This window comes from Martes martes (assembly GCF_963455335.1).
Source record: "Martes martes genome assembly, chromosome: 9".
NCBI classification, from domain to species: Eukaryota; Metazoa; Chordata; class Mammalia; order Carnivora; family Mustelidae; genus Martes; species Martes martes.
In genome coordinates this window covers 62,505,467-62,527,235 of record NC_137896.1, presented here as the reverse complement: position 1 = coordinate 62,527,235, position 21,769 = coordinate 62,505,467, and the positions used below count along the sequence as shown (strand labels likewise).

At 41.7% G+C, this 21,769-nt stretch overlaps 1 pseudogene across 1 annotated transcript in view; it reads left to right on the top strand.

Annotated features, from left to right (window-relative positions):
- The window catches only part of LOC308349092 (ribosome biogenesis protein NSA2 homolog), a 78,602-nt pseudogene extending 62,245 nt beyond the window's left edge, over positions 1-16,357 (top strand). Inside the window, exon 2 of the transcript in view lies at positions 15,828-16,357. The product of the transcript in view is annotated as a ribosome biogenesis protein NSA2 homolog (transcript). The remainder of the gene's footprint in view (positions 1-15,827) is intronic.
- Positions 16,358-21,769: the final 5,412 nt, after the last annotated feature.

Below are 21,769 nucleotides of genomic sequence, written 5' to 3'. Positions count from 1 at the left end.
AAAATAACAATGGAACTGAAGCTAAACAACGTCTCATTCTAACAATAAGTGACATTTATTCAAGGGTAGAGGAGCGAGCACAAAAGAAATCCTTCCCATGTCATTAAAAGATGCATTTCCAACAGAAAGGAGGTTCCTCAAAAAATTAAAAATAGAACTCCCATATGATCCAGTAATTCCACTACTAGGTGTTTATCCAAATAATACAAAAACACTAATTTGGAAAGATCTATGTACCCTATGTTTATTGTAGCATTATTTACAGTAGCTGAATTATGGAAGCAGCTCAGTGTCCATCAACTGATTAATGGATAAGAAGATGTGGCATATACAGACAGGGGAATATTACTCAGCCATAAAAAAGAATGAAATCTTGCATTTGCAACAACATGGAGGGAGCTAGAGGGTATAATGCTAAGCGAAAGAAGTCAGTCAGAGAAAGACAAATACCAAACGATTTCATTCCTATGTGGAATTTAAGAAACAAAACAAATGAACAAAGGAACAAGAGAGACAAACCAAAAAACAGACTCTTAACTACAGAGAACAAAGTGATGATTACCAGAGGGGAGGTGAGTGGGGGGTGGGTGAAATAGGTGATAGGGATTAAGGTACATTTATCATGATCAGCACTGAGTAATATAGAGAATTGTTGAATCACTGTATTGTACGCCTGACACTAATACAACACAGTATATTAACTGTACTGAAATTAAAATAAAAAAGATCCAAGAGAGACTGTGGACTCTGAGAAACAAACTGAGGGTTTTAGAGGGGAGGGGGTGGGGGGTGGGGTGAGCCTGGTGGTGGGTATTAAGGAGGGCACGTATTGCATGGAGCACTGGGTGTGGTGCGCAAACAATGAATTTTGGAACACTGAAAAGAAATTAAAATAAAATAAAATAAAATAAAATAAAATGAAAAAATTAAAAAATAAAGATCCATTTCTAGTAACACTGCATTTTTGTGAAATATTTTTTAAAATTCACATTATATTTATAGTATTTTGATCAATTTTATAATGAAAACTCTTTTAATGAAACTCTAGAAACTTTTTATTAACAGCTGGAGCTTATGATCACAGGAGATTTTTAAAGTAACTTTAATATACACACATTTTTATTGCAGAATATGATAAGCATAAAAATATATTAGGATGAAAATCTCTGGAGGAATCGGAATGAAAATGCAGATTCAAGGAGAAATAGGAACAATATGGTAAAGAAGAGCTTGTTACGTGTTTTTTAAACAGCTGATGGTGAGTATCGAATTGCTATGCTATTTATGTGTCATTGGATACATTTCAAAGAGTAATGTTACAGTTTTATAACTGGCAGATTTTCAATATGCAGACATTACACCCTTTGGGATCACTACTGAAATTTGTGAGGCAAATATTTAGCGGTCAATGCACCCATGCTGCCTCTCAGACTTGGCCTAGCCCTTCTCCTTAGCTGGAAGGATCTCCCTGTTCTGGCCGGAATAGCACAGGCATGGAGGGTCTGGGACTGGGGCGGCCTGGCCAGGTACAGGGCTCAGGAGGGGGCATGCAGTGACCGTCAGGAAATCAGAGATTTCCCATGCTGTCCTGACCCCACCAGTCTCCAGAAGCCAAGCAGAAGGATGAAGTCCCATACCTTCACTTAGGGACTGTGGCCTCTGAGCTGAGGATAGCAACAGGCTGTGGCCACGCAGACAAAGGATCCCCCAGACTTTTAGGCCACAGACCCCTCTAGAGCCCTTTGTCCTAATTAGCGATGCTTGGCTTCCTATAGGAAAGGGGGTGGAAGGGCTTGGGCGGCACACTACTCCCCCCACCCACTTTACAGCTCACCCTTCTCCCCAACAAGCCTTGGGTAAGTACTCTGGAGAGAGAGGGGACCAAAGCTCCCAGGCTGATGGAAGAGAAAATTCCCACACAAAGACAGGGGATAACAGAATCTTCCTCCCCTTGTACTCAGCTTAAAAGAGGGACTTCAGGCTCTGAACTTTTTCTTTACATTCATAATTCAAGAGAATTGATGCTTTAAAGGGCCCAGGACCTGAACTATTTATAATGTTCCTTGAGGACCAGCCACAACAGAAGAGAACCGCCTATATAAACAGCTAGGCCATCATAAAGGAGCCAAAGTGTTTGGCAAACGCAATGAAGGAAGACTGCCTAAAGGAAGTGAGAGATTGGAACTTTTTTTTTTTTAAGATTTATTTATTGTAGAGACAGAGAGCACAAGTGGGAGAGGCAGAGGCAGAGGGAGAAAGAGAATCTCAAGCAGACTCCTCACAGAGCCAGGAGCCAGACGTCAGGCTCTAGCCCATGACACTGAGATCATGACCTGAGCTGAAACCAAGAGTCTGATACTCAACCGAATGAGCCACCCAGGTGCCCCTTGAAATGCCTATTTAAAGTAGGCTACTAAGCAACGATTCCAGTGTTTATTGCCTCCCAGAATGTTCTCTCTGTGGTGAGGAGTTGTAACACTGAAAATGCCCAATGATCCGTTAGCTGTAAAAAGCATAACCCGGCACAGCACTGAGCCTGGTTGGGTTGCCCTGGCCTGGGGACCCAGCCACAGCTCATGGCCTGGCCAAGGGGGACAGCCAGGCCCGCTGCTCAGTCCTTGGGTGAGGAGGGCACAGAGCAGTGGAGACCCGCTGAATTTCCAACCCAGTGTGACCAGTCCCTTCCAGGCATTCTTGGCTCCAGCCTACCCGGCTTGCCTGCCCTTGCCCTGTGCCTCCCTGCCCTGTGTTCTCCAGGCCAGGTCACTCCCTTCCCTTAAAGGCCCTTTGTTTGCATATCCCCTTGTCTACCTTCTACCAGTCCCACCTCTGGGGCTCCTCCTCCAACAGTCTTCTCGGATTCCCCATCAACTGAACCAGCCCTTGAGCTAAGATGACTTTGTCACCCTCTGTGAGGCAGCCCCTGAGTCCCTGACCTGCAGTTCTGTCATGAAATGGATCCCTTCCTACCTTGCATTATGGTTATTTATATGGTCTGATTTCCCCTCCCAGCCTAGGGCAAGAATTATCAGCCCCCCTCACTTCAACTCCATGAACCTGAGCTGAGTACCTCGTGGATGCCAGGGAGTGTACAGGGTGCCTTCCTGAGGGAGGGACAACAGAACCCTGCAGCCAAGCATTCATGTCCCAGTAGGAGAGGAGAGGTCAAGTGCAGCTCAGAGCAATCATGTTCCATGGCCAAGTGCAGTGTTCTTTCTATAGCTTTAGCCCAGAAGGTGGCTGAGTTCCAGGTGGTTGGAAATGATTTCTCTTGAGTCAAATGCAGACCAACTTGTGATGGTCTGGGTAGCAGTGGCTGCAAGGCAGTCTAGCAAATCCTCAGCCACTGGATATGGGCTTCTGGGGAATGGTGAGCACACCCTCTGTCGTGATACTTCATCAATCTGGAGGCCCCGGAGGGACTCTGGAGCCAGGATCCCTCTGAGCCCTAGCTGAGCACAGGGAGAACATGCAGTTCACATCCAGCAGGTGGTTCCTAAACTTCTGAGAAGCTATTGGAAGTTCTGGATGTTCCTCCCAGAAGTGGACAGACACATGCATGTACTCTTTGGCACATGGTTTGAGGGGATTCACCTACTTTTGAAAAACCCTCCATGGATCCCTGAATCAACCTTGATGTAAACAGTGGGTCCGTCTACGGCCATACCACCCTGAACGTGCCGGATCTCGTCTGATCTCGGAAACTAAGCAGGATCGGGCCTGGTTAGTACTTGGATGGGAAGCAGTGAGTCCTTCGGTGGGGTTGCTATGGAATGATGGGCAAAACCTATATACCCTCAGGGAAAGGTGCTCAGAAAATATCTGTTGAATTAATGAATGATCTTGAATTTGACCACACTAAGACCCCAACTTGTGTTCACTGATCACTATTTCTTCTACTTTCTGGTAGAACCAGAGCCCACCCAGTGTTCAGGTAGAAGAGGCAGCCTTCTGTGTGGTGACATATATGGGGTCCAGGGAATGTCTCAGCCCTGAAGAGCGTCTCTCTCCCACAAACTGTGCCATGAACACAGCCATGGACACAGCACCCCTCTGAAGCAAAGGGTCAGAGTGACTGGGCATATGGAACACCTTTCCTCCTTCTGGGAGGAGCCTGTGGTTGAAGACAGATTTGTAGGGTATCTCTTCCTTTGAGAAAGGGGCTCAGCAGACAAAGGTCAGGTGCATCGTTCCTGCAGAGACTTTCCAACCTCGGCTCTGCCTCCCTCGAGGGCAATATTTCAACTACGAAGGGCCCTTGAGAACTACTATTTCAAAATCAAAACACCACCCGTATGATCTGACCATCCAGAAACACAAAAATATCCTGGAAAATCTTTTGTGAGTAAGTTAATGAGAACTGCCAAGAGCACTCAGCCTCTGGAAAGTTTGGACTTACCCAAGCAGGAAAGACCTTCACAGAAGAGGTGTGGAGGGATGAGGATTTATTGGGTGTCTACTACGTGCTGGGTGGTTTCCACCTATTATCTCATTTAAGCCTCACCATGTTGGGAGAAGAAAGTATCATTTTCCCCATTTACAAGTGAGGAAACAGGCAAGTGAGCGCAAAGTTACCCAGTTGGTAAGAACCTAGATCAAACTCAGACTGTCAGTGCTCAAAGCCCATGAGCTTCCTACTGTAGAGTAGATCGAGGGTGTTTTGTTTTGTTTCAGGACAGAATACAGATCAGCCCTGTGATCACTTAAACTCAGAAATAAGGGCCAATCTGGAGAGACCAAGGTTGCCCTGAATTACATCAACTTTAACATTTGGAGGAGGGGCCAGAACCCCATTTATTTTCCCTGGAACAAGTTCTGGGTTTGCTTCATGACCACGAGAACTAATCATTTTTCTTTTTCAACAGAGTACCCTGCAGACCTTAGGATCCTTGTGAAATGTGAGCATGGGACAATCTTCCACAATGGCCCAAGTCTGAAGCTTCCAGAGGCCAGGCAGAAGCAATGACACACAACTCTACAAGATGCCAGGGTCGGGGCCCAGCGGAGCCCAAGAAGGCTGATCCCTGCCTACAGGTGACTATGGCCAGGGACTCACCTGTCCATATACTTCACTGTGTCAGAAAATGACTAACCTGGGAAAACACTCATTGTTGACCGTGTTCATTATTTCAAAAAAAAATTTCTTTGTTGAAAATATCTGTTTATTTTACCTCCTTGGCATTTCCTGTTGTTTCTGTGAACAAGCACACACCCCATAAATGTCATTATCATTATCATCATCATAATAGCCAACATCCAGGAATTCTTTTGCAGTCTAAAAAGCATTTTCCTACAAAATGTAAAATCATGAGTATGAGCCATAACCAAGACTTCCTGTGTTGAGATTAAGGTAATTTTTTTCTTTGGTAATAAGCAACTTCAGGCGTGTTTATTAATTTTCGTTCCTAGGTTTTCCTCTTCTATCTATCACAGATATATTTAATTTCGACTAGGTGTTTTTGAGTACATCACTGGCCCCATTAGATAGAGAAATAGGGACCAAACAGAGTATCTACATGCAAATAAATACTTTTGTACACAGATATTCACAAACTGATGACTTTTAAAGTCCGGATTTCTCAGACAAAAACCATTTGGATATCATTTGAGGAAAAAAGAAAAAGCCTAAAACTTTTTCCACTTAATAGAGAGCTCTGCAGAAAATATTTTTGGCACCTCAAGTTGCCTTGTTGTTAATCAACTATTATTATAGGGTTTTACTCCAGAACAATGTTCTAAAAGCTCTTTATCTTGTTACATAAGCAGAATGGCATTCCAAAATCTCATTTTTAAAAGGCATTAGTCACCATTATAACAAAACACATGCTCTGTACCAATAAAATTTAATGTTCAAATAAAAAATGCTTGTTTACATGCATTTTTATATGCTGGTCTATATTAAATAGACCATGTTTTCCTTAGGTCAGCGGACACTCCCTCTTATTTCTCTGTCTAATGAGAAGCCAACCCATCCTCTTGTCATCACCCTCAGAGAGGAGGCAGAGATCCAAGAGAGGAGGGCCAGATTCAGGAGTTATGACTTTGTGATTTGAAGCCGAACGGTAGCTCTGCCTCCCCAACCCGCTGACTCAGTCTGGGTTAAGAACTGTTTCTATAGGTGGGTCACCGTTGCAAAGAGCTGTTGTCACTCAAACCCAACAGCTGTGGATCCTGCAATAGGGTCGGTCCCTCCTCTCTTCATCAACAATACAGAATCAGACATCAGAATCTTGTACTCTACCAAGAACAATGACAAAAGGTACAGTTTTAAAAAACATTTCCTTTTTATTCTCAAGTCTAGAGGATCCATCCATAAATATGACTTCTCCCTAAATTCATTAACCTTTGTTTCATCCAAAATAAGTAAATCCTAGGAGGTAGGGCTATGGTCCACCTTAAGCTACTATAACTCTATTTGATATCTTTAGGCTAAAAGTTTTCTTTCAGTCTAATTTAAATTTTCTAATTTAAAATTTTAAATTTTAAATTAAATTAAATTTTCTAATTTAAAATTTAAATTAGCATAGCAGCATCTGATTTTTCCCTGTGTTACTGGGTTTGACGTATCTCTTTTTTAAAAATATTTTATGTATTTATTTGAGAGAGAGAGAAAGAGAGAGGGGAACCCACCACTGGGTGGAGAGCCCATGGCGGGGCTCGATCCCAGGACACTGGGATTGTGACCTGAGCCCAAGGCAGATACTTAACCACCCAGGAGCCCCAGGGTGTGATGTATTTCTCACATGCATTCAGAATCACATAGCATGATATTGTGAATGTAACAACATGTCATCTGTAGACTTCTCTTACATGTTTTACAACCATGGGAGAGGGTATCACAGTTAAGGATGGAGTTTCTTATAGGTAATGCCTCCCTTTCTGGTTCTATAGACAAAAATATGTGTTGTCTAAAGGAATACGTTATTCTAGCAAGAGGTTAGATCTTTTTCAATAGCAGGTGAATGATTTATTAGTCTAATTAATTAGACATCAAATCCCTCCCTAAATAAATAAATAAATAAATAAGCTTCATGGTAACAGAGAGAGACCAGGAAGACAGAGAAATATACCCTGGAAACTATTTTTGTGTATGTGCAAAATAGGTAACTGCTACTACTAATTCTTCCTTTTTCTCACCTGAAAGCCTTGCAAATTCTCGACAAACTACCTCCCTGTCAGAATCCAGAAAGAGAAGGAAAAACAAAACGAAGCTGACACCATTTTTTGCCCATGATGTCATTTGCTGTCTTCCAAAGCCCGTGGGTCCAATTTTGATGTCAGGGTGCGTAACTCCGCAGTGACAGGCCCAAATGTATTTGAAGAGGGAAATAACCTTTCAGCTCTGTGCAGTCATTTTCCCCATGAAGACAAATATAGCCCAGGCTGAAATCACTTAGTGTCAATCAAGGTAACCAGATCAGCTCGCCGTTAATAATGAATTTGGTCATGTGCCCCCACAGCGAGCGAAGTGTGAGATAGCCAAGCGCTTCTTCCATGTGATACCCACCGGCTTCTATGTCAGACCACAGTTCTCTCAGCCCAGCTGGGAAGCAACAGGGTAATTTAATCTGCCACCCACTCTAATTGCTACACTGAGAGAATTATCAGGGTTGCTAGATAGGGCTTTCAGAGCCCTGGGCTCCAGTGCGGTGGCCGGGATGTAAAGCTATGGCTGGGGCTCTCATTAGGGATGGACCCAGGTTTTGCAGGATCTAAGGCTTATGCAACTTGGGGCCTCTCTTTAGGAAAAGAATACAAACATACAAATATAAAATTAGAAGCAGGGCCTTGGAAAGGCCCTTTTAAATGAGAGGCCCTGAAGCTTATGCTTCATTAACATCATGGTAGATCCTCCAGTTGTCATGGAAACTGAAAGACCACTGTCCTCCTGTCTGTGTCCTGGATTTTGGATTGATTGACTCCAAGGAAGCATATCCTTTCTACTCTTATGTGATCATTTGCACTTTTCCATAATCTCTGAACTATACGTAATGCGATCATGGGCCATGGACCATCCCTTTACCAACCACCTCAAATGTAGGGTTGTGTTTCTCACAGATGCCAGTCACCAGTTGGTATGCCCTGGTTCTCCTCTATGATGCCAATTGTAAAGGTTAAGGATATGTTTCAAATATCCTTAGTTTTCCCTAAACAATCTGCAACAAAACTTTGAAGAGGATGACCACAAACTCAATCACTAGAGACAAAAATAATAGAACAAGGGACTCAGGGAGACCTTTGAGACAGGCAGTTTTCAGGCAAACCAAAGACTGCCTGTCCTATTTAAGAATTCATAAGCAAACTAAAAGCATTATTACCACAACAGGGAAAAATCAAATGGCATTTAACCCCTCAAATGCAATGTTGTTTCCACACTTCAAAATATTGTTAATAGACTGGAAGAGAAAAATTATATGATTATTTCAATGGAAGCAGAAAAGTTATTTCATGATTCTTAATTCTAAACCCCAAGAAACTTTTAGCAAGTTGGAAATAGGAGAAAATTATCTTTTCTTGATAATATGAACCAGAAACCTAGAGAAAATATTATACCTAGTGATGAAATAGAGAATTATTCCTATAGATATTAGGAACAAGATAAAGGATCCCTATAGCTATTTCACATTGAACTAGAGGTCTTGGCCATAAATGACTAGGAAAAAAAAAAGACATAAGGATCTGAAAGGAAGAAACAAAACCGTCAGTATTTGCAAACAACATAATTGTGTATCTAAAAAATCTAAGAGGAAAAAAATAAAAATAAAAAACAAAAAATCTAAGAGAATTTGAGGTAAATGATCATAATTCAAAGTTCAGTTAGGAGGACAAGCACAATATCAACATATGAAAACAACAGCTTGACTATATCCTACAATAACTATTGCAAAATGTCATGAAAAGATCTTACTCACAAAGTCATGAAACTACAAAATACCCAAGAATAAACAAAAAAAAATGTTTCAGATCCAAATAAAAACATGATAAAATTTTACTGAAAGACATTAAAGAAAACCCAACCATATATAAAGAAAATATTCCTGTATCTGGTTGGAAAACCTTGGCATCTAAAGATGATTGTTCCCCCCAAAATTAATCTATACAGTCAGTGAAATCACCATCAAACTGCCAGTGGGATATTTCTGAGAACTTATACACTGACTCTAAAATTCTTCTATAAGAGAAAATGTGAAAGAATACCCAAGGTAATTCTGAAAGAGAGGTTCTAGAAGAGAGAGAATGCTGTTGTGAATTTCTTAAGTCATCCAATTGAGGGTAGGCTTGAAGATGAGTAAGAAGGAACACTCAGGTACTCACAGAGTACCCAAATTGCATGTCATTGTAAAGACCTTAAAGGATGAGAGCCTGCATCAGGTAGGAGAGCTTGGAGAGCACAGCTCCTTGGTTTACCTTAATCACACTATGAGAGACAGGGCTTGTCTTGGCCAACCAGCCAGAAAGAAATTGCCAGGTGATGGGAAGTCCTAAACAACGTTTTCTGGGGCCTGTAGGCCCCCGGTCAAAATGCCTCAAAACTCCAGGATGGTTTTGCAAAACCACTTTTGGTAAACCACATTAGCCAGACCTATTGTCAGTTTCAGTTTCTTGTTATATTGCTATCATGCCATATTGCTGCACTGCACACAGATGAAATAATAACCAGGCACCAAACATACCTGGTTGCCTTAAAACAATATGACAGGCCAGGTGTGATGGTCATGTGGTCATTATCACTACTCATCCTACAGCCCACTGTTTGCTGGGCTACTTCAGAAATGTAAAAGAGTGGGTGCTCTCTTTCAGGACTCCTGCAAAATTTCAAGCAGGTGTGTTATCTCTCCACTGGGAGGAGCTGAGCAGGACAAGCCTGGCCATTGGCTATCACAATACCAAAACATAAAGCTGTGGGAAATAAAACATTGTAACACTAATACAAAATAGCTCAGTGGGACATAAAAGGGAATACAGAAACTGAGCCATGAATATATGGGAAGGTATTTTATGGTAAATGTGGCATTTAAAATCAATATGGAAAGAACATACTGAGTATTTAAAAAATTATATTGGAGCAATTTACTAACCATTTGGGAGAAATTAATTTACAACGCTGCTTTTTACTACTCAAAAAATGTAAGTTCCAGAAGGATTAAAGAGCAAACAATATACAAAACTATAAAACTTTAGAAGAAATTCTTAAAGTATAGAGGAAAAGTGATTAGACTTAATTTTGACAAAGTTTTTTGACAACTTGACAAATTGTAAAATTCTGTCAACAGAAGTCACCATAAACATACTAAAAGAAAAGTGACAGATCATGAAAAGGTATTTGCTATGTATGTAACAAAGGATTGGTATTCAAAATATATAAGGAATTCCTATAAGAAAAAGACATTTAAGGGTGTCTATTGGCTCAGTTTGTTAAACATCTGCCTTGGGCTCAGGGCATGATCCCAGGGTCCTTGGATTGAGCCCCATTTCATTGGGCTCCCTGTCAGGGAGCCTGCTTCTCCTCTCCCTCTGCTGCTCCCTCTCCTTGCACTTTCTCTCTCTCTCTCTCTCATAAATAAGTGAAAACTTAAAAAAGAAAAAGACAAACAGACCAACAGAAAAATGGGTGAAAGATAGGAACTGGCAATTCATAGACAAACTACAAGTTAATACTAAACACAAAGAAATCAGCTTCACTGCTCACCAGTATAGAATTAAACAATAGTGGGAAACCACTTCCACTTTTTACTTTGATCAACAATACTTTCATTTGTCTGAGAAAGTATACAGTCCCTTAATTTTTGAAAGATATTTTCACTGGGGATGAAATTCTTCTTCACAAAGATTCTACTCCCTGCCCCCTCCAGCACTTTAAAGATGTGACTCCATCATCCTCTGGCTTACACAGTTTCTGATATGAAATCTGCAGTAACTTTTAAATCTTTGTTCCTATGCATAGAATGTCTTTTTCCTGAGTCTGACCCTGTTGATTGCTTTGATTCTCGATAGTGTATTTTCCCCTGCTTTTTTTGTATGTTTCATAAATTTTTGTTGAAATCCAGTCATCTTGTATGTGACAGTGAAAATTGATGCAAATAGTTTTTAGGCCTGGAAATGAGCATGCCTTTCCCTCTGCTAGGGCTTTGGTATAGGGGTTTGAGTCAATATATTCAGGAGATGCTATGTGGCAGTCACTGTTGGTTGCCTTTCCAAAGGTAATTTCGTCTTTTTTCCTTGCTAAAAAACTTGAATATCAAGGGGTCCCTGGGTGGCTCAGTCAGTTAAGTGTCTGTCTTTAGCTCAGGTCATGATCTTGGGGTCCTGGGATCAAGCCCTGCATCACATCAGGCTCTGCTTTTCCTTCTTGCCTCTGACCTTCCCCCTGCTCTGCTCTCACAGGTACTCTCTCTCTCAAACGAATAAATTAAAAAATCTTTTAAAAAATCATCCATTGACAGAATGAACAGAAGGCTCAGGCCTATGCCTCTGCTTACCCCCAAAACTGTCTTCACCAATTCTCCCACCTCCTCTATGCCCATCCTGATCTTTGACTTCTTCCAGTTCCATAACTTATGTATGCAGTTCTCTCTGCTGAAACAGTCTTCCTCTACATCCTTGCCTAGCTAATTCCTACTTATCCTTTAAGTCTTGCTTAGGGCATTGCCTTTTCTAGGAAGCCTTTAAAACCTTCCTGAGTATGTTTAACTGGGCCCCTTGAATTCTCCCATGGCACCCAATGCTGTCCCCTAAATAGCACTTGGCACACTGAATGGTTATGATTCCTCACTAGAATGTAAGTTCCTAAGGGCAGGAACCACATGTGTCTTAATCACTGCAGTGCTCCCATGTGGGACTCGGATCCTCGCACATGGTTGGGCCACAGTAAATATGTGCTAAACAAATGAATGAAATTTAACTGCTAGAAAGGAAAATAAGGCACACACATAAAAAAGAAACAAAAATATAAGTCCAGAATCATGATGCCACCAGCTTTGGTTTTCTTCTTTTTCAATATTCCTCTGGCTATCTGGCGTCTTTACTGGTTCCATATAAATTTTAGGATTATTTATTCCAGTTCTGTGAAAAATGTTGATGGTATTTTGATAGGGATTACATTGAATGTGTAGATTGCTCTGGGTAGCATAGACATTTTAACAATATTTGTTCTTCCAATCCATGAGCATGGGATGTCTTCTGATTTCTTTTGTCTTCCCCAATTTCTTTCATAAGCGTTCTGTAGTTTTTAAAGTACAGATCATTTGCCTCCTTGGTTAGGATTATTCCTAAGTATCTTATGGTTTTTGGTGCAATTGTAAATGGGATCGATTCCTTAATTTCTCTTTCTTCTGTCTAATTGTTAGTATAAAGAAATGCAACTGATTTCAGAAAAGACCCCAAAAAGCCAGAGGAATGGTGAAAAAGAAAACCAAAGCTGGTGGCATCACAATTCTGGACTTCAAGCTCCATTACAAAGCTGTAATCATCAAGACAGAAACAGATACATAGATCAATGGAACAGAATAGAGATCCCAGAAATTGATCTCAAGTCTATGGTCAACTAATCTTTGACAAAGCAGGAAAGAATATCCAATGGAAAAAAGACAAGTCTCTTCAACAAACGGTGTTGGGAAAATTGGACATCCATGTGCAGAAGAATGAAACTGGACCATTTTCTCACACCGTACACAAAGATAAACTAAAAATGGATGAAAGACCTAAATGTGAGATAGGAATCCATCAAAATCCTAGAGGAGAACCCAGGCAGCAACCTTTCAACCTTGGCCTCAGCAACTTCTTACTAGACATGTCTCCAAAGGCAAGGGAAACAAAGTAAAAAATGAACTATTGGGACTTCATCAAGATAAAAAGGTTTTGCACAGCAAAGGAAACAGTAAAAAAAACTAAAAGGCAACCTACGAAATGGGAGAAGATATTTACAAATGACATATCAGATAAAGGGCTAGTATCTAAGATCTATAAAGAACTTAACCAACACGACACCTCCAAAACAAATAATCCAATCAAGAAATGGGCAAAAGACATGAACAGACACTTCTCCAAAGAAGACGTAGAAATGGCCAACAGGCACATGAAAAAATGTTCAACATCGCTTGCCATCAGGGAGATACAAATCAAAACCACAATGATATATCACTTCACACCAGACAGAATGCTAAAATTAAGACAGGAAACAATAAATGTTGGCAAGGATGTGGAGAAAAATGAACCCTCCTACATTATTGGTGGGAAAGCAAGCTGGTGCAGCCACTCTGGAAACCAGTACGGAGGTTCCTCGAGAAGTTAAAAATAAAGCTACCCTATGACCCAGCAATTGTACTATTAGGTATCTACTCCAAAGATACAAATGTAGTGATCTGAAGGGGCACCTGCATCCCAATGTTTATAGCAGCAATTTCCACAATAGCCAAACTATGGAAATGGCTCAGATGTCCACTGGAAGATAAATGGATAAAGAAGATGTGATCTATCTATGACTACACACACACACACACACACACACACACACACACACACACACACACTGGAATATTACTCAGCCATCAAAAAGGACGAAATCTTACCATTTATATTTTGTGGATGGAATTGTACTGTATCATGCTGAGTGAATAAGTCAATCAGACAAAGACAATTATCATATGGTTTCACTCATATGTGGAATATAAGAAACAGCAAAGAGAATCATAGGGGAAGGGAGAGAAAAATGAGTGGGAAAAAATCAGAGAGGGAGACAAACCATGAGAGACTTTTAACTCTAGGAAACAAACTGAGGGTTGCTGGAAGGAAGGTGGGTGGGATGATGGGGTAACTGGGTGATGGGCATTAAGGAGGGCATGTGGTGTGCTGAGCACTCGGTGCTTTTTGCAACTGATGAATCTCACTGAACCCTACATCTATAGCTAATGATGTACTATATGTTGGCTAATTGAATTTAAATTAAAAAAGAAATAAAAATAAAAGTCAGGTATGCTAAGTCTCAAATAATTCCCACTAAAGTTCAAGGGATCTGAACAGGCTAACTGGGGGAAGCTTCCCAAGAGAGGTAGAAGTGAGCTGGACTTTGCAGGAATCATACCGGGGGAGGAAGACATTTCTGGCAGGATGAAAGCCAAGGTGCCAGAAATGGGCATAGAAGTAAGCAAAGCAGCAAAGTTGGATCCAAGTTTTCAAGTGAGGTGAGTGCCAGATATAACAGACTAGATTATAGAGGGTCTTGAAGGCCAGGCTAAGGGGTTTGAGCTTTATTCTGTGAGCAAAAGGGAATCCCTTAAATATTTTGAGTGGAGCTGGGGCACACACAGAGTCAAAGTTCTGACTATGAAATCTTGAGAGAGCATGGGGTGGTCAAAGCAGGCGGGTTGGAGCTGGGATGACCCATGAGGTAGCCATTGTGATACTCAGAAGTGTAAGTAGATGGGGGTATTTGCTGGAGGAATGATCCCTCTCCCATCGTTAGTCTATGCTTCCGCACTCAAAACAGAGATTCATATATAAAGCAAATACAAAAAGGGACTTAAAAAGACCTGTAGAAAGACCAAGTCAGGCACGGTGACCCTATAGACAGGAGATCAAGAAGCAGACCCAGGGAAAGAAAGAAAGAAGATCTCCAGGCAATACCTTTACTGACAAAAATGAGTTCTTTTGAAGTCATCCCTTTCAACTGAGGCTGTAAAGCGAATTTTGTTCATTTTTGCAAATGCCAGTGCCCTTGGTGGTTTGTAGTGTTTTCAACTACAAGACCATTTTCCCGCTATCACTGAAAACTGTAACATTTCTTCAGACTACAAAGTAGGGTCACAACAATACTGAAGTGGGTGAGGGTGATTTTCTCCAGAAATGCCTTTTAAGACAGGACAGGAGGAGAGATACTCAAGTAAGAGTTTTTCATCCCAAGCACTTGCACTTTAATTATGATAACAGTCTGAAAATTCCTAACACCTTTCATGTGAGGTGATCAAAAGCAATTTTATTGCACTCATCATTTTTATTTCTATGCAGAAAACTCTTCCGATTTCACCAGAGGCGAGATTTATTATATACTTGCATCAAAGCTACCAAATCACACACCTGACAGCAAGTCATATTTTACCGAAAAAAAACTGAAGCCTTGAAATTTTACTGTCATAAGGTTTCTAGTCCCCTCCTTGTGTTTTAGCGTTCCTGCCAAACATGCCAGGAGAGAGGGCGCCTTGAACTTTTCTGACCCTATTGTGTCAAACACATCTCTCATGCGCTTCATACTTCGTCTCAATTCTTTGACAATCTGTTCTGAGGTTTAAGAAATTCTCCACAGGAAAAACCTCAAAACACACACTGTACCTTCCACTCACATCTGGGGTCATATATCAAAATTGCCCTCACAGATCAGCTCCTGGCTTGTTCTGACGGAAGGGAAGGGATGTCTACCCTCAGGCCTAGGAGCTGGCTCTCCTGAGTGCCTGCCCTTCCCTTCTTTTTACCTCAGATGAAACCTCACTTCCCCATTAGGAAACCCACCCCCTTTCCAGCGCTCTGAGTCCTTGGACAGATGGCCTGTGAGAGCCCATGAATCCTCCAAATAGTTCCTCAGTAGGATTCAGCCAGCTGTGATCTGCTCCTTTGGGCCCCAATTTGTGAAGTCAAGCTCCTTTATTACTAAGAAAGACGCATAGTTTAAGATAATGAAGCTCAGTTGAATCTGAACGAGTCGGGAGTGAGGCCCCGACATCAGTTCAATTTTTAAAGCAGCCCAGGGAGTCTCTTTCCCGTCTCGGGGTTCAGCTCCTGGGTCTGTGACACCCGAAAATTGAGGGCTTCTTCACACTGGCAGCAGCACCCTGTAGCTCTGCCCCATTACCACGCCACAAAACCAATATATTGAGTTACACTGGAAGCACCATGGCCATTGTTTGGATTACCAGGAGAAAAAGAGGAAGAAGGAAGGTCTGGAGGCTCAAGAACACTCAAAGAAGGCAAAAAAGATGATTGGTCTGAAAGCCAAGCTCTATCATTAACAGCGCCAGGCTGAGAAAATACAAATGAAAATGACTATCAGGATGCATGAAAGGAGAAGCTCCAAACAAAAGAATGATGGCGAGAGACATCACGAGGAGCGGTGCTGCACGTCTACTGGGCGGGGAAGGACTGTCCCCAGCTCAAGTCCTTTCCAATAGGAGGAAACAAAAATGCCAAGGGAAAGCGGGCAAATGGGAAGTCCCTTTGCCTCAAAGTTCATGCCCAGGGAGAAACAGAAGTATCGAAAGTTTTTCAAACAGAAAAAAGAAACAACAAAGCATGGAAGAGGTTAGTTACTAAACTCTGCTTTCCTGAAAATGGCTTTCCTCGAAAACCCCCTAAATACGAGAGATTTTAGTAGGCTGATGGGCTTACATTGCCAAAATGCCCATGCAACACATTCTGAATTGAAAGCCACCTTTTGCTTGCCAATACTCGGCATAAAAACGAATCCTTCGGGGCACCTGGGTGGCTCAGTGGGTTAAAGCCTCTGCCTTTGGCTCAGGTCATGATCCCAGAGTCCTGGGATCGAGCCCCACATCGGGCTCTCTGCTCAGCAGGGAGCCTGCTTCTCCCTCTCTCTCTGCCTGCCTCTCGGCCTACTTGTAATCTCTGTCTGTCAAATAAATAAATAAAATCTTAAAAAACAAAACAAAACAAAACAAAACAAAACGAATCCCTCATCCCCGCTACATACTATTTTGGGTGTTATTACCGAAGGTACTGTCACCGAGATGAACGTGAGTGAGTTGGGCCTTATGACACAAGGAAGCGAGAGGTTTTGGGGAAAATATGCCCAGGTACCAACGATCCTGAAAGCGATAGAGGCACAAAGGCAGCCTTGCTGGTTGGTCAGCAGTTTCCGATAAGTAATTCCTTAGAATTACTGACGACCACAGACCAATCAGGAAAACTACCATTTCTGTGTTGGTTCTGTATACCACCAAACAGCCCGACGTGTCTACAGTCACCAACAGAACTATTTATTCTATTGTTAAAAAAAAAAAAAAGGGACACACCAAAAAAAACAAAGAAACCCTAAATCCATGAAAAAAGCTCAGTTTTACAAATTGGTCTTCATTTTTGAGTCTGTTTAGCATCTGGATGTTCCTAAGTTTGAATAATTTCGAAAAGCAAGTCTAGAAATATCGTGGTGTGTTTCTGCATTAAGAAATGGGTCCTCAGCAAGGCTGATCTAGTGTTACTGGAAAACCGAGTACGGCTGAAAACACCTTTTATCGTAAAGGTTAGTGCACACTTAAATACAGAACTTAGGCTAGGAGATTTCATTTCTGAGATCTTACCTGAAATCTCTTCCACTTCATTTTCCTTCATTAATCCTACAAAATGTAGCATTAACACATGGTCACATTTGTTTATAAAAGTACAGGAGAGAAGGCACAGGACACTAAAGAGGAGGAGTTTAGAAAAATTTGGATAAATCTTTTGACTTCTGATTCTTCCTACAGTAAGTTGGTGAATTTGTATTTGAAACATATTTTCCTCTTAATCGTGAATAGTAATACCAACTTGGAACTGTATTCTCTACTCAAAATATATGGAAAAATTGTACCAAAAAGTTTATATTTTCATACTTTTAGAATGGTTAAAAATTCAAGTAATTCCAGGTAAAATAGTTTTAAAAAGACTGCACTGGGGGCGCCCGGGTGGCTCAGTGGGTTAAGCCTCTGCCTTCAGCTCAGGTCACGATCTCAGAGTCCTGGGATTGAGCCCTGCGTCAGGCTCTTTGCCCGGCGGGGAGCCTGCTTCCCCCCCTCTCTTTGCCTGCTCTCTGCCTACTTATGATTTCTCTTCCTGTCACATAAATGAGTAAAATCTTAAAAAAAAAAAAAAAAAGACTGCACTGATGCCCTTAAAGAGACACTTCTTTGCAGTTACTTGGATAATATAAAAAAGGTCATGTTTGGGGCGCCTGGGTGGCTCAGTGGGTTAAAGCCTCTGCCTTCGGCTCGGGTCATGATCCCAGGGTCCTGGGATAGAGCCCCACATCGGGATCTCTGCTCAGCGGGGAGCCTGCTTCCCTCTCTCTCTACCTGCCTCTCTGCCTACTTGTGATCTCTGTCTGTGAAATAAATAAATAAATAAAATTAAAAAAAAAAAAAGTCATGTTTTAGGTTTGTAACCAGGTCAAATCACTTTTGTAATCTGATTTATGTTTGTAGCTTTGAGCTTTAAGTTGTCCATCATATTACATTAACCTATAATCACATTAAAGTATTTAAATTCTGTTTATTTTTTAAAAGTCTGTCTTGAAAGTACAAAACAAAACAAACAATAAAGCAACCCCAGTAATTTTAATCTGCAGCCAGGGTTCAGAACCCGTAGGTTAGAGGATCTCTAAAGTTCTGTCATCTTTAGCATTCCACGGCTCTAGAAGGTACAGTGGATTACTAGGGTACACCAGTCCCCTTTCCTTTCAAAACATGATGACTAATCCTAGAATGGCAAATAGTTTCAATTCAAAGAACTAATTCCTGATTTAGTTGTTGCTGTCTAGAGCTCTGTGGTGAGGTCGAAGGCAGAATCTGGACTAAACAGGAAAAAGTGTTGTATCAACCAGCAGTGTCTAGCATGAGTCATGGGGAGAGAGAGGCACTCAAGATTTCTCCTGGCCTGTCCTAATCCGAAGAAGAAACCACATAGGAAGAGATCTTAGACAAGAATGTAGATCAGTGCTATCCATAGTTTTAGGGATATACTGCTGTGTAACAAAACTTTCCAAATCAAAGTGATCCAAAACAACAACTGTGGGCTCCTGTTGGTATGAACTAGACAGGGTTTAGGGGAGACAGCTTATCTCATTTCCAAGCAGTGTCAAGAGAAAGGATGTTGCCTGGGGCTAGAGGGTCAAGATGGCGTCACACTCCCATGCCTCTCCTTGGTTGGAGAGTCTGGAAAGGTCTGTGGGGGTTGGCTGGTCTCCCTTCTCCAGCAGGGTCCTTACATGATGTTTCAGAACTCTAGGACAGTGAAAGCAAAAACTCTCAGGCCGCTGAAAGGCCTCTTACAACGCTCAGACAAGCACAGCATTGTCTCTGCAGAATTCCCTTGGTCACAGTAAGTCATAAAAGGAAATAAACTCCACCTCTTGATGGGAAACACAACACAAACGTCCAAGGAGGAAAGGAATTGTTGGCAGCCATCTTAGCAGATAATTTACCATACCCCTTTCTCAGCTCACCTGATGGATCCACTTATGTGGCTACTGGCCTAGAAACCGTATCATAAAACAGGTGAAGAAAGCAGGTCGATATTCCTGATTATTTGATCCTAACTTATATTGTTTAAATAGTATAAATAATACTACATGCATATTCTGCATATTCTATTCATTAATACATACATCACTGCCTTAGCTAATATCTAAATGTTATCAGATAGCATCATTTACTAAATTATCAGCTTCACCAGTGACTATCAGAAAAAGACAACATGGTTGCATTTTAACCTTATAAACTCTTGAAGGGATTGTATTTTGTTGTATTTAAGAATACTGTTGAGGGGGCGCCTGGGTGGCTTAGTGGGTTAAGCTGCTGCCTTCTGGCTCAGGTCATGATCCCAGGTCCCTGGGATTAAGCCCTGCATCTGGCTCTCTGCTCAGCAGGGAGCCTGCTTCCTCCTCTCTCTCTCTCTGCCTGCCTCCCTACCTACTTGTGATCTCTCTCTCTGTGTCAAATAAATAAATAAAATGGAAATGCATCCCTTTAAAAAAAAAAAAAAGAATACTATTGGGGGAAAAAAGAGAGAGAGAGAGGGAGGCAAACCAAGGAACAGACTCTTAAGTACGGAGAACAAACTGATGGCTCCCAGAGGGGAGGTGGGTGGGGGGATGAGAGAAATAGGTGATGGGGATGAAGGAGGGCACTTGTGATGAGCAGTAGGTGATGTATGCAAGTATTGAATTACTATATCACACAAACGAAACTAATATTACACTGTGTTAACTAACTGGAAATAAAATAAAAACTTAAAAAAAACCCAATACTATTGGACATAGGAAATTAAGAACACAATAGGAAGGGAGCTGTTTCCCCAGCAGCACTCTTAACCTGAGACCCAAATTAGTAGAGTCTCTTGGGTGTCAGTTTCAGGATATTGTGCACAGCCATGAGATTAAGAGCAGGAAGTGGAACCAGTGGCTTAAAATCCACTTCTGGGAAATTACACCCCCCACTCCACTCTGACCTCCCCCAACCATGCTGCATATCCTTAGAGCATCTGTTTCCTCCTGGAGGTTGTGTTCACTCGTCTAAGTCTTTTGTCCCCTACACACCATACGATTCCAAAGACTTTGGCAGGATTGGGGGGTGGGGTCTTCTTTTTTCTTTTCTTTTTTTTTTTTTAATTTTTTTTTTTAATTTATTTGACATGGAGAGAGAGAGAAAGAGATCACAAGCAGGCAGAGAGGCAGGCAGAGAGAGAGGGGGAAGGAGGCTCTCTGCCAAGCAGAGAGCCTGATGTGAGTGAGACTCGATCCCAGGACCCTGAGAACATGACCTGAGCCAAAGGCAGAGGCTTAACCCACTGAGCCGCCCAGGCGCCCTGGGGTCTTCTTTCATCTTAATTACTCTTCAAATAGAATCCAGCCTGGGTTCTCTTCTTGAAACCATGTCAAAGAGAGTGTGGCTGGGCCCACAACTCCAAGTGGAAAAACTTATTAGCAATTGAGTTTCACTTGTTTCCATGTGGTAGTTCTACTGATTAAAATTTCAAAATGACTTTCTTTGTTATTTAAACAAAAATGAGACTTGGGGAATTTTTAAAACAATAAGACAATTCAAATGAGGGCCACAGGAGTAGAGTTGACATACTGCCTGTCCTTTGAAGTTTACTGGAGAAAAGTGACATGAATGATGTCATAGGCATGATTACATAGACCACACCCAATCATTTATCCCACAAGTGTTTATTGAGCACTTAATGTGTTCCTGATATGGTGTTAAGCACTGAGCAAATAGAAAAATAGGACTCTGTTCTGGCTGTGGTATTCTGAGCAAGGGAGGCAGACCAGATACATAACCCATTACATTGAACACGATATCTTTGGTAGTCTTTTGTAGTCTAATAGTAAGAATAATAGAAAATGTTTTTATAGCACTTACCATGAACCAGGCATGTATACTAATTCACTTACTCCTCAGAATAGCTCTATGATCTAGATTCTCTTATTATCCCCATTTTATAGATCAGGAAACTGAGACGCAATGGTCCTATTGATGTAGCAATGCTACCATTGTAAAGGACAGGAGGAGTTGCTCAGGTGAAGAAGGGACATTTGCAAACCTGAGGACAACCTTTGGGCTTCTGAGAATGCTGGTGGGGCTGTGGAGGGTGTGAAGGGGGGCCTGGGGTGGGGTGGGGGAGGAGGTAGGCGTCAGTAGGGAAGAGAAATGCATACTGTGACCAGGAAGGTCCATGTGGGGCCAGCTATCTTCCCCACCCCGTCTGCTCAGAGACTCACCCTTAATTTGGAACCATGTCCTCACAAATGACAGGCTGGAATTTGGAAAACAGAGGTAGAAAACAATTTTGGTTTTCAGAGTCTTTTAACACACATCGTCTTAACTATGCATATCTCATGTTTTGCCATGAAGAAAACAGATGAGGAGATAAATGTCACCCAGTAAATAAGTCCAGAGCCAGGCCTCAGACCAGATCTCTGGACTGATTATCCAGTGCCCCTTCCATCACAGCAACACAGTCCATCCCCACAACTGGCCCCCCCAAGTGTCCATTTAGCTAGTCCTGT